The sequence below is a fragment of the Dendrobates tinctorius genome, unplaced genomic scaffold (genome assembly GCF_039654945.1).
Source record: "Dendrobates tinctorius isolate UK_male_01 unplaced genomic scaffold, ASM3965494v1 ptg000105l, whole genome shotgun sequence".
Classification (NCBI taxonomy): Eukaryota; Metazoa; Chordata; class Amphibia; order Anura; family Dendrobatidae; genus Dendrobates; species Dendrobates tinctorius.
In genome coordinates this window covers 7,061,792-7,075,464 of record NW_027361773.1, presented here as the reverse complement: position 1 = coordinate 7,075,464, position 13,673 = coordinate 7,061,792, and positions in this window count along the sequence as shown.

The following is a 13,673-nucleotide window of genomic DNA, read 5'->3' as shown; positions in this document are numbered from 1 at the left end:
ACTTGGACTAATGTTATTCAATAAGTGACATGTCATCTGCGAATTTTTTCTCAGCTGAAATCGGAATGAGAAAAAAATGGCAGCATCCTGCGTATTGCTACGTATCTGTCATGTCGGACACTGTTCGCACCAGGGTGTCCGGCAGACAGCGTTAATACCCCATCCTATCACATGGTTCTCAGCGGCGCTGGTTGGTCTTCTGATCCGGCTTGGATTGGGTTAACCAGGCTGTCATTCTGGCTGAGGGCTTAGCCACGCCCTCTGTCTTTAAATTGCCCTGTGGGACTATGGGCGTCGCCGACTTTTGCTCTTGCCTTGTGCTAAGCGATACCGTTCTGGAGTGGTGGTCTAAGGAGCATACGGTTGCTGGTGTAGTATATTCCATTGTTGCCATTTTGCCTCCCTGTGTTGTATTCTTTGGTTTCCCTTGCACATTACTGTATTCCCCTGTGTGTACGCGGTGTGGTGCGTTTCCTTTATCCCTGTCCATACTTATTTGTGGGGTCTGGTGTTTGGTCTCCTCACTGGGTGGAGGGTGGTGGGTTCAGCTTAGGGCTGGACAGGAGACAAGGACAGGGTGGAGGCCCAGGCAGGCACACCTTCAGTGTAAACCCTTGATTGAGGGACAGACAGGGTTTCCCCTAGTCTGAGGGACACCGCAGGGGCCCCGGGTTTTCTGCCTAAAGTTACCTAGGCTTCCCATGACAGTATCTTGGATGACACTCGCCAATACAAGTCAATGGGTGCAAGAAAAAAATCACACAGCACTCGCTGTCTGATTATTACGCACCGGTATCCTTTGAAAAGCCGGCAATTTACTGTATGTCCGGCTACTATAAAATCACACTGACAGCTCACAAAACACTAGATATATACACATAGAATACATATATAAATATATATAGATGTCAGTGACACACACACATATATATATTATATATATATACAGTACATATAATACTTATAAATATACACATATATATAGATATAATATACAGTATATGTAATATGTACATATAATATATATACAGTATATACATATAATATAGATATATAATATATATGTAATATATAATACATATAAAATATATATATATATATATATATTATGTGTTATACACAGCTCTGGCAAAAATTAAGAGACCACTTTCAAATGTTCAGTTTGTCTGATTTTTCTCTTTATAGGTATATTTTTGAGTAAAATGTAAATTGCTCTTTTAGTCTATAAACTTCTGATGACATGTCTCCAAAGAAAAATGGTCAAATTAAAAAAAACAGGGCTTTCAGACCTCAAATAATGCTAAGAGAACAAATTCATAATCATTTAGAAACAACAATACAGCAGTTCAGGGCGGCTGCGAGAACAGCTTCAGTGAATAGAGGTGATGTCACTGATGCTGCACACACAGCCTGACCCCCGCTGAACTCCTGAGCGTGGGAAAATCAACTGTAATTTTACCACTCTCAAGAGTTCATCTCAGTTCAGGCTGCATCAGTGATGTCACCGCTAGTCACTGAGTCTGCGCTGGCATCATCTCATTCATTCAGCAGTAGTTTACAGCCGGGACGGTCGCATTAGCACAGCTCCCGGTTGTAAACTGTATAGCCCCCATATATGGATTACGGCGGGAGACTGACCGCAGGACAGGTATGGTATATTGTTTGCTTGTTTTTTTAAATTTCTTACCTGAGAATGAGGGCGTCGCTTGGATTAGCAAACAATAAAAATGGCACACGGTGTTTTTTTTATTTCATTAAAATACTTTTTTTTGACTGTGTCTTTGTTTATTTAACCCTTTACTAACTATAGGATTAGTAATGGATAGGTGTCTAATTGACACCTCTCCATTACTAAGCCAGGCTTAATGTCACCTAACAATACAAAGGTAACATTAACCCCTTATTACCCCATATGTCACTACTAAAGGCAGTGGGAAGAGAGAGGCTAAGTGCCAGAATTGGCGAATCTTAGAGATGTGCCTTTTCTGGGGTGGCTGGGGGCAGATGTTTTTAGCCAGGGGGGGGCAATTACCATGGTCTCTTCCTAGGGTATTAATATCTGCCCCAGTCACTGGCTTTCCCTCTTGGGCGCAGAAAATTGCACGGGAATCGAAAACATTTTTTTCCAGGAAAAGAATCTTTAATTAAATACATACATGTTCCAAAATTTGCACACACAATATACTAGAGAACTTCTGTATGCAAAAGCTCATGTTAAAATCGCATTGCATACATATTGCGTACACATGTCATACAGATGTTCCGCGGAAAAATCGCACGGAAATCGCATTACACTCGCATGACACTGGCATAGCCCTCGTCCGTTTTTTTGGTCTGGAAATTGAACCGTTTTTTTCCTCACATATGGGTATGAGCCCTAAGGCTGGGATCACATTACCTTGTGTGCTGCGAAAAACTTGCACAAGTCTCTCGAATCAACACCCAGTGCTGCCGCCGGCACTCAGGACCGGAGCTGCGGTTGCATGCATTTCTATGCAGCCGCAGCTCCGGTCCTGAGTGCCGGTGGCAGTGCCAGGTGTTGATGCGAGAGACTTGTGCGAGTTTCCTGTATCACACACGGTAGTGTGATCCCGGCCTAATAATTGCAGTGGCAAATACTCCACTGGATATCATTGCGAAGACAGAGCACCTCATCTGCAGCCTATATTTACATGCTGCTTATCTTATTTCTGCAACTCTTGTCTACTGAAAATATTTTTCACAGCATGTGCACAGTGAAAAGCAGAAGATTTGCTGCAAGCGAATGCACAGTAGAAAAAAACACTGTTTTCGCACTGTGGAATCTTAGCCACTGTTTTGTCAGAAATTGGAACTAAAAAATCATTGAGTATTTGGTTTCTGTTTTGCATTTGCATTGTTTATATACTGTATATTTGTGTATAAATATATATTTATTTATAATGGATCCTAATGAGATGTTTCCTAACAACCATAGTTTTTTTTGGCATGTGAAGAAAAATGGATCTGTTAACAGAATAAAATTTGGTTTTAGGGAATAGTTTTCATGTTAGCCTTTGGATTGACTATACCCCACCATTTTTAGTTGTTTTCTTTTTGACTGAGTGTGTGGACAGGTGTCTTTTATACAGGTAACAAGTTCAAGCAGGTGCAATTAATACAGGTAATGAGTGTAGAGAATGAGGGTTTCTTAAACAAAAACTAACAGGTCTGTGAGAGACAGAATTCTTGCTGGTAGGTGATTAAATACTTTTTCATGCAATAAAATGCTAATTAATTAGGTAAAAATCATATAATGTGAATCTCAGGATTTTTTTAAGTTTCTGTCTCTCACAGTTGAAGTGTTCCTGCTTAGGCCTGTTTCACACATCAGTTTTTTCAAATCAGTCAAGATCCGCCGTTTTGCACAAAAAACGGATTCGCCATTTTGCTTGGCGGATCCGTTTTTTTCCCATTGGGTTGCATTACCGGCGGATCTTGACGGATGGCCATCCATTGGATCCATTTTTTTGCGGATCCACCAAAATTTTGGCGTCTGCCGACATGTCTGGACGGACAATGCAGTGTTTTTTCGGGTGGCCGGATCCGCATTTTACATTGCGCATGCCCGGAGGATTTGTCTCGGCCGCAAATTTAACCCTAAACCCTGTTCTGGCAGCTGAAAAAAATTCTCTCTCTCTCTCTCCCCCCCCAGACAGCGGTTCCTTTAAAATTCTTCCTTCGACGTATCCGTTAAAGCAACGGTCCGGTGCCAATTGTTGTGGTCAGTACAGGAATGGATCCGTTGTCCGCCATTTTAGCGGATTTTAACTGAGGAAAAAAACTGATGTGTGAAACAGTCCTTACAGACCTCTCCATTCTTTGTAAGTGGGAAAACTTGCAAAATCAGCAGTGTAACAAATACTTATTTTTCCCACTGTATTTTATGTATTTTTCACTGACTTGTTAAATGACACTAGCTATTTTGTGTTTTATCTAGTACAGACATGGTTCAGTGTCCATAAATGCTTTTCTTCTACTTCCGGAATATCTAATTAACAATATAGTTTCATATAATAATATTTGCTGTAAGGTCTCAATTCACATTGTTAACATATTTGGCTGTAATGTTTGTGATATTAATTGAATTTTCCTTCTGAGGTATTATGTTATTGCAGCTGCATGGCTCAAGAACAACCTTAGGATACGTTATTGAAATTTCTGACTGGACTTTTGTTATTCTAGCTGCATAAATATGTTATCTAAGATTTGTTTGGCATATCAAACCAATGTGTACATTTTTAGAAATAATGCCATTAGACTTAAATTGAAAGTGGAAATACTATTAAATTAAATTAAAACATTGACAAGGGAATATGTATTAGCTGGGAGCAAAGAGAGGCAGTAGGATTCACTATTTTTTTAAACAGGTGAACAGGTGAAAAGAATAAGCACTAGCAAACATTTGCTTTAATTCCTATAAAAAAGGTTTGAAAATTGTAATTTTGTTGTGCATTAATACAACTCTCAAGTCTCCTAATGCTTTTATGTAAAGGTTATTATGACCACTTCATTTTTTAGGTGAAAATTCAGATGCTCTGAACTCCATTTTAAGATGGAAAGAGAAGAAATGTATACAAGTCACATAGATATGTAGCATCTTCTTGGACCACCATTTAACCCTAGGCTTATACGCGAGTCAATAAGTTTTCCCAATTTTTTGAGGCAAAATTAGGGGGGTCGGGTTATACACAGGTCAGCTTATACACGAGTATATAGGGTACTTTTAAATGTTAGGTTGTGTTCACATTTCCAGCAGTTAATTCTGTTTTTTGGAACCATAAAAACAGAAATATAATGTTCTGCCTTCCATCTGCCTCCTTTCCAGCTCCTATCCATTTTTTAGCTGGTTCAAAAAACTTTTTTGTCCAGTTAAAAAAAATGATAACTGCTGTATTGTTTTTCTAATGTCTGTGGGAAACCATTCACAATAGACATGTGATTAGGGCTAGTGGAGGGTGAGTTAGCTCAGGCAAACCCCCCACCCATATAATTCATACTACGTATTTGGTATTTGGTCTGGGTATCCTGTTGTTATTTTAGTTTTGTGTTTTTTTGTGGTTGGAGTTGATCACATGGGCTCCCAAGTCGGTAACTTTTTTTGTTTGGTGTACACCATTGAACAGACTACCTTCATATGAACGTACCCCCTTGGTTCACCGGTTGACAAACTCTTCACACCCTACTCTTCTTTTCTAACCACCGCGGCACATCATTTTTTGAACATTGATTGCATGTTCTTTGCGTTCTAGTTTATAGATAGGGATTTCTAGGTTGATCTAGGGTGAGCTGACGGTGAAGGGGGGCGCTATATTGCATTCAAGTTAGGGTGTCAACCTCCACTGGAAGGAAGGGTTTATTACGGTTCAGTAGGGCCTTTTAGGATATATTGTTAATCTACACCACTTAGTTCTATTTGTGGACCGGCTGGTTGCAGGCTTTGAAAAATTTGCCTATGTGAATATTTTAAGGGTTGGATTAAAATTTAGTTTTAGGTATTAGATGTCATGTTAGCCCACATACTCAATCAATCACCTTCCAACCTCTTCACCATGGCCAAAACCAAAGAGCTGTCTAAGTACACCAGGGACAAAATTGTAGACCTGCACAAGGCTAAGACAATAGGCAAGCAGCTTGGTCATAAGGTAACAACTTTTGGCCCAATTATTAGAATATGAAAGAAACACAAGATGACTGTCAATCTTCCTCTGTCTGCGGCTCCATGCAAGATCTCGCCTTGTGGGGTAAGGATGCTTTTGAGAAAGGTCTCAAATAAGCATGGAAATACATGGGAGGACCTGCTCAATGACCTGAAGAGAACTGAGACCACATTCTCAAACATTACCGTTAGTAACACACTATGCCGCCATAGATTAAAATCATACAGGGCATGCAAGGTCCCCCTGCTCACACGAGCACATGTTCAGGCCCATTTGAAGTCTTCCAGTGATGATCTGGATGATCCAGAGGAGGCATAGGAGAAGGTGATGTGGTCAGATGAGGCTAAAATAGAACTTTTAGGCATCAACTGCACTTGCCGTGCAAGGAGGAAGAAGGATTAATACAACCCCAAAGACTCCATCCCAACCATGAAGCATGATGGGAGAAAGCATCATACTTTGGGGGTGCTATTCCGTAAAGGGGACAGAACTACTGCACCATATTGAAGGGAGGATGAATAGGGTCATGTATAGCAATATATTGGCCAACACCCTCTTTCCCTCAGTAAGAGCATTGAAGATTGGTCATGGTTGAGTCTGCAGCATGACAATAACCTACAACACACAGCCAGTGTAACTAAGGAGTGCTTCTGTATGAAGCATTTCAAGGTCCTGGTGTGGCTTAGCCTGTCTCCAGACCTGAAACCAATAGAAAATCTTTGGAGGGAGCTGCAACTCAATGTTGCCCAGTGACAGCCCCGAAACCTGAAAGATTTTGAGAACATTTGTATGGAGTGGGCCATACAGTTGTTCAAGAACTACAGGAGACGTTTGACCTCTTTAATTGCAAACAAAGGTGTCTGTACCAAATATTAAGTTCTGTTTTTCGATTGTATCAAATACTTATTTCATGCAATAAAGTGCAAATTAATTATGTAACAATTATACAATGTGATTTTCTGGATTTTTTAAGATTCGGTCTCTCACAGTTGAATTGTACCTACAATAAAAATTACAGACCTCTCCACTCTTTGTAAGTGGGAAAACTTGAAAATTGGCAGTGTATCAAATACTTATTTTCCCCTCAGTATATGAGGAAAACATGCAAAATTCATGTCAGCATTCATGTTCATATTATGATACTTTTTCACCCTCTCAGTATTCTCATATACACACACATTCAGGCCCATGAACATCATATGAATTACAGATTCTCAATTGTTTGTCATTTCCACAAATGGCATCTTTGAGAAATAACCTTTACATTTTGTTAACACATTTATTTTAATACTCAGGCGTCAGACCCTTTGTCATAATGAAATAAAAAAATAGAGATGAGCAAGTGTTTTGAAACCGTTTCCTGAATTTTTTTTAAAGTTTAAATTTGTGGCAAATTGATTCACCACAATTTAATAGCACTGCAAAGCCTCTGATGAGGTCTCTTATCAAACTGTATTTAACACCTTTCAAGCTTCTTAATGCAAACACAAAGTTAGTAATGGTAAAGTGACCTAGTAATGTCAAATGCTATATGCTTATCTGGTGAGGTGGATTCTCTAAGCAACAGGTGTGGATGAGCAGCATGGCACAGAGGTGATGGTGCAGTGGAGCAGATCTTAACGGACGACACAGGGTTTAGTGAGGACCAGGACAGCAACATATGCTGGATGGCAGACAAGCAAGGGTAGCAATAAGCGCAGATGAAGCAGCGCCAGGATTTTTGATGCACCAGGTAAAGTGACGTTACAGGAAACTGATATCTTCCATCAGGAAAACAGTTAACCACTGGAATGTAGTGTGGTATCTTCCAGCTGGGCAGTGGTTAAACAAAGGAGAAGCCAAAAAGTAAATTCAGACAACTATCTTCCAGCAGGACAATTTTTAATAGCAGCGATGTAACAGACAGGTAAACGCAAAGTTTGATGCTCATCCATACATCTAAGTTTTTTTCAGTTACAGTTTTACCCAGTGATTTGCCATTTAGTATATCTGCCTTACATTTATCTACATCCTGAGTTCCCATCCTGTAGCCTCGCAGCTGTCTGCCAGCTTGGTGCTTTACCCCCAAGTCTAGCAAACAGGTATGAGGAGCAAATCTAAAATGGTGAATTAAGTGAGTAGTCCTGCACAGAAGAGCAGTTCTGGATGCATATATACTGGTCTTAGAGATAATTTACGTAAGGTAAGATGGAGACAGGATGATACTGTCATGATACCAGTGCTGGGTGACCGGCACTACTGGGGTTAATGTTCTGATCTCAGTGCAGACTCTCACCTGCACACCTGGGACCTATTATGGTGGCCTCTCATTGGTTCTGGGGAGGCTTCTTATAGCCTCAGGAAGCTCCCATCCCCCGTCAGTTATACTTTCGCCCTTGGCATTGTGTGGTGACCCCTGAGTGTGTTAGTGCTGTGGTCTGGTTGCTTGATTCTCTGTGTATGACTCGGTCTGTTCTCTGGATATTGCTTTGGATTCTGCTTGGTACCTTCTACGTCTGTTTGGTTTTTGATCTCTGCTTGACCCTGACTATCCGTTCTGTCTCATCCCTGGTACTGTACTGATATCTTGTGTATGACCTTTGGCTTTGTCTGACCTTCCGTCTGTTCATCCCTCCTATACCTTGCTTGCCTGTATTGTGCTTGACCTCTGCTTTGCCTGACTCTGAGTTTTCTACCGTCTTTGAAAGCAGGACTCTAAGCCCCGCCCCCTTGCAGTCACATGACCGTTCACATGACCGTAGGTCCCGTGCCGGCTTGCTATACCTCTACATTCAGGCCCTGTGCATCTTTATTTTCCAGTTGTTCTTGTCCCCAGGGTCCCTACGGTGCGGGTGAGTCCCTGCTTAGCGAAGGCTGTTCGCCGGCGCTGTCAGGACCCTGAAATTATAACTGACCATTAAGTTTTTTTTGGGTTTTTTATGCAGAGAGTTATGGATCCCATACAGTCTCTGGCTGACCAGATGAAAAGTCTGAGTCAGATGTTTCATGGTTTATCTCTGGAGCAGCAAGCTCTGGCTCGTTCTCAGCAGCAGGTTTCTGAGACAGTGCAGGGGGTTTTAGCTGCTGGGTCTCTGGGGACTGGGGCGAGTGATGTTGCTTTGGTGTTCCCAGAACCACCTGTTAAACTGCCTGACTTTTTTCTGGAAACAAAAAGGAGTTCTGGGTCTTCATGGAGGGGTGCAAATTTTTTTTTAGTTTGAGACCACGTTCCTCTGGGGACAAAAGTCAGAGGGTTGGGGTCATTATGTCTCTGTTAAGAGGGTCCCCACAAGCTTGGGCTTTCTCCCTTTCTCCCACTGCCCCTGAGAGAGTGTCTGTGGATGCATTCTTTGAGGCCCTCGGGCACATTTATGATGAGCCTGACTGAGTGCGATTGGCAGAGGACATGGTGGTGAGTGTCTGTCAGGGGAAACACTCAGCCAAGAGGTTTTGTACTGAGTTCCGCCACTGGGCCGCAGAGGTCTCTTGGAACGATGCCGCACTCCAAGGACTCTTTCGCAGAGGCTTGTCCGAGCGGCTGCAGGATGCCTTGGCGTTACATCCCCCACCTAACTCTCTCGAGGACGCCATGACCCAGGCCGTCCGGATGGACCGCAGGCTGCGGGCTAGTGGGGTGATGCAGGTGGAAACTCCATTGTTCCCCAGTGGAAAAGAGACTGCCCCTGAGCTCATGGATGTAGGCACCCTCTCCCTGAAGGATATGGAGAGGAAACCCCGGAAGGACAAGCAGTTATGCTTTTACTGCAGTAAAACGGGACATTGGAAAAGGGAGTGTCCTGATTGCCCGTCTTCAACCCGGCCGGCGGGAAACGACTAGGTCTGGGTAGTCAATGGGGAGACTACTCAGACCCTCAGGTACCCTTTTCCTCGTTTTCTAAAGTGTTACTGCCTGTGGAACTGTTTGTGGACGGTAGTTCTTTTTCCTCTACAGCCTTCGAGGACTGCGGGTCATCGATTAATCTCATTGACTCCCAATTGGTCACACACTGCAAGATAGGGACAGTTAGGCTCAAGGTTCCGATCAAGGTGATGGCCATTGACTCCTCTCCCCTCACTAAGGAGGGAATTCTCTTTATGTCTGACTTGTTTTTGCTCAGAGTGGGCGCTACTCATGTGGAAAACCTAAGTTGCTTTGTGCTGGACAATCTACCTGCAGGGTTGGTGTTGGGCATGCCCTGGTTACAACGCCATAACTGGAAAATGGGGGAGATTGTTCAATGGGGGTTTAATGATTTTAAGCTATGTGATAAATCCACACTGCTGGTTGAACCTGTTAAATCTGTGTCTGTATCATCTGTCGAGTTGGAAGGTATTCCGGAATGCCTGAAGGACTTCAAAATTGTATTCTCCGAAAGCGAGGCCGAGGCGTTACCGCCGCATAGACCCTTTGACTGTGCTATTGAGCTGGTCCCGGGGGCTAAATTACCTAAAGCCCGTCTGTTTAATTTGTCCGGTCCTGAGCGCTTGGCTATGAAGGAGTACATTGCTGAAAGTCTGCGCAAAGGACACATACGTCCTTCAGTCTCACCTGTGGCGGCAGGTTTCTTTTTTGTAAAGAAAAAAGATGGCGGGTTACGTCCCTGTCTCGATTTCCGGGAGCTTAATCAGATTACGGTACGGAATACGTACCCCCTTCCGTTGATTCACGATTTATGTAACCAACTATCAGGGGCAAAGTGGTTTTCTAAACTGGATCTTCGGGGGGCATATAATTTGATAAGGGTCCGAGAGGGGGATGAATGGAAAACCGCGCTCCTCACGACCTAGGGACTATTTGAAAATTTAGTCATTCCATTTGGTCTTACCAACGCCCCCGCCATATTTCAGAATTTCATCAACGTGGTAGTCTCGGATCTCATTGGTCGTTTTGTCGTTATCTACTTAGATGATATTTTGATATACTCCTCCGACAAGCATTCTCATTTGGAACATGTACAAACTGTTCTCCAAAGACTAAGAGAAAATCATTTGTATGCCAAATTGGAGAAATGTGTATTCTGTGTGCAAGAATTGTCTTTTTTGGGATTAATTGTATCCGGTGACGGTTTTCGCATGGACCCCAAGAAGGTGCAGGCCATTGCGGATTGGGTGCAACCCCGAGATCTTAGGCTGGTTTCACATTTGCGTTTTTTAGCGCTGGAAAAAAACGCACACCTGCGCATGCGTTTTTTCCCCTATATTTAACATGGGTGCGCATACCTGCACGCTGGTAAGCGCATGTATGCGATTTTCATGCGCTGCGTTTTTTTGGGGTGTGCGTTGGGATTTTCCAGACGCAGCATGTTGCATTTTTTGGCCCTGCAAAAAAGCGCATGCGCACATATGCGCACGTTTTGCGCTAAAAATGGCCATTATAGCCTATGGATGCGCATATGTGCGCACTGGCATGCTCATGTATGCGTTTTTTTGCATATGCGTTTTTTTTTTTAAACCATGGAATTTAGGGGTTTGGGTTAGAGTTAGGGTTAGTTAAGGGGGTTTAGGGTTAGGGTTATGGTCAGGGTCAGGGTTAGGGTTGGGGTTTGGGTCAGGGTTAGGGTTAAGTATGGTTTTGTTAAGGATTAGGGTCATGGTTAGGGTCAGGATTAGGGTTAAGTATGGTTTTGTTAAGGGTTAGGGTCAGGGTTAGGGTTAGGGTTAGGGTTAGGGTCAGGGTTAGGGTTAGGGTTAGGGTCAGGGTTAGGGTCAGGATTAGGGTTAAGTATGGTTTTGTTAAGGATTAGGGTCAGGGTTAGGGTCAGGATTAGGGTTAAGTATGGTTTTGTTAAGGGTTAGGGTCAGGGTTAGGGTTAGGGTTAGGGTCAGGGTTAGGGTTAGGGTTAGGGTTAGGGTCAGGGTTAGGGTCAGGATTAGGGTTAAGTATGGTTTTGTTAAGGATTAGGGTCAGGGTTAGGGTCAGGATTAGGGTTAAGTATGGTTTTGTTAAGGGTTAGGGTCAGGGTTAGGGTTAGGGTTAGGGTCAGGGTTAGGGTCAGGATTAGGGTTAAGTATGGTTTGGTTAAGGGTTAGGGTTAGGGTTAGGGTTAGGGTTAGGGTCAGGGTTAGGGTTAAGTATGGTTTTGTTAAGGGTTAGGGTCAGGGTTAGGGTTAGGGTTAGGGTCAGGGTTAGGGTTAGGGTTAGGGTTAGGGTCAGGGTTAGGGTTAGGGTTAGGGTTAGTTAGGGTTTAGGGTTTGGGTTAGGGTTAAGTATGATTTGGTTAAGGGTTAGGGTCAGGGTTAGGGTTAGGGTTAGGGTCAGGGTTAGGGTTAGGGTTAGGGTCAGGGTTAGGGTTAGTAAAGTCATGGTTTGGGTAGTGTGAGGGGCCACCTAAAAATGTTGGAAAAAAACGCAAACGCGGTAAAAACGCGCTAAAAACGCATACAAACGCATAAAAACGCTGCGTTTTTTTCATGCATGCTCATAAAAATGCTTGAAAAAAACGCAGCAGTTGTATGCTTATGTATGCGTTTTTTCAATGCGTTTTTTTGCGGGAAAAACGCGCTGCAAAAAAAAGCAAGTGTGAAACTAGCCTTAAGGGTCTTCAGCGCTTCTTGGGGTTCGCCAATTATTACCGCAAATTTATCCGGGGGTTTTCGCAAGTGGTCAAACCTCCCACGGATCTCATACAAAGGTGCGGATGTGAGAAATTGGTCCTCACTTGCAAAAGAGGCCTTTGCGACGCTGAAAAAATGTTTTATGTCTGCTCCTGTCTTGGTACAGCCAGATCCTTCCAAACCATTTGTGGTTGAGGTGGATGCCTCCGAGGTGGGTGTGGGGGCAGTGTTATCCCAAGGGCCTGCCACTCTAACCAAACTCAGCCCATGTGCCTTCTTTTCCAGGAAGTTCTCTGCTGCTGAAAGAAATTATGATGTAGGCAATAGAGAGCTTCTAGCCGTCAAGTTGGCATTTGAGGAATGGAGGCACTTTTTGGAGGGGGCCAGTCACCCGGTTACTGTGATCACTGATCACAAAAATTTGTCTTACATTGAGTCTGCTAAAAGATTAACGCCCAGACAGGCCCGTTTGTCTCTTTATTTTTCTCGTTTCCAGTTTACTATTACATTCCGTCCAGGGTCAAAGAATGTCTAGGCTGACGCCTTATCTCATAGTTTTCACCCTGTGTCTGTCCCTGAGCCATCGTCCTCCATTCTGCACCCTGGGGTGGTGTCAGCAGGGATCTCGTCTGAATTGGAATGGGAAATTGAGGGGGCCCAGTCGCTGGCTCCTGCGGCCAAGCCAGGGGGCAAGTTGTTTGTCCCAGAGCAACTTCGCCTTAAACTCTTGCAAGAGTTCCACAAATCCAAGTTGTATGCTCACCCTGGTATATCAGCCACGCGACTGGCGGTGGCTAGGATCTTCTGGTGGCCTACTCTTGGTTCTGATATAAAGAAATTCATTTCTGGTTGTGGGGTCTGCGCTCGTTCTAAAAGCTCCCATAGCCGGCCGGCGGGGGAGCTGATGCCCTTGGAAGTTCCTGAAAGACCGTGGACCCATCTGTCCATAGATTTTATTACCAATCTTCCCTCTTCCAGGGGTAATATGGGTAGTGGTGGACAGATTTTCAAAGCAGGCTCATTTTGTACCCCTGTCCACATTACCTTCTGCTGAGACCTTATCCAGATTGTTTGTGCAGCATGAGGTCCGCTTGCATGGGGTACCCCTGAATGTGGTGTCTGATCGTGGTGTGCAGTTTGTGGCTAAGTTTTGGCGTGCTTTCTGCAAAAAATTAGGGATATCTCTGTCCTTTTCATCTGCATACCATCCTGAGAGTAATGGTCAGACGGAACGAACTAATCAGTCTCTGGAACAGATCCTCAGATGTCTGACTTCTGCTAGACAGAATGATTGGTGTGATATACTGCCGTTGGCTGAATTTGCCTTCAATAGTCAGGTGAGTAAATCCACTGGTATGTCCCCTTTCTTGATCAACTATGGGTTCAGTCCTCATTTTGGTGAGTTTTCTCGTCTGGATTCGGGGTGCCCCGGGGCTGAGGACTCTGTTCAGTGGTTAAAAG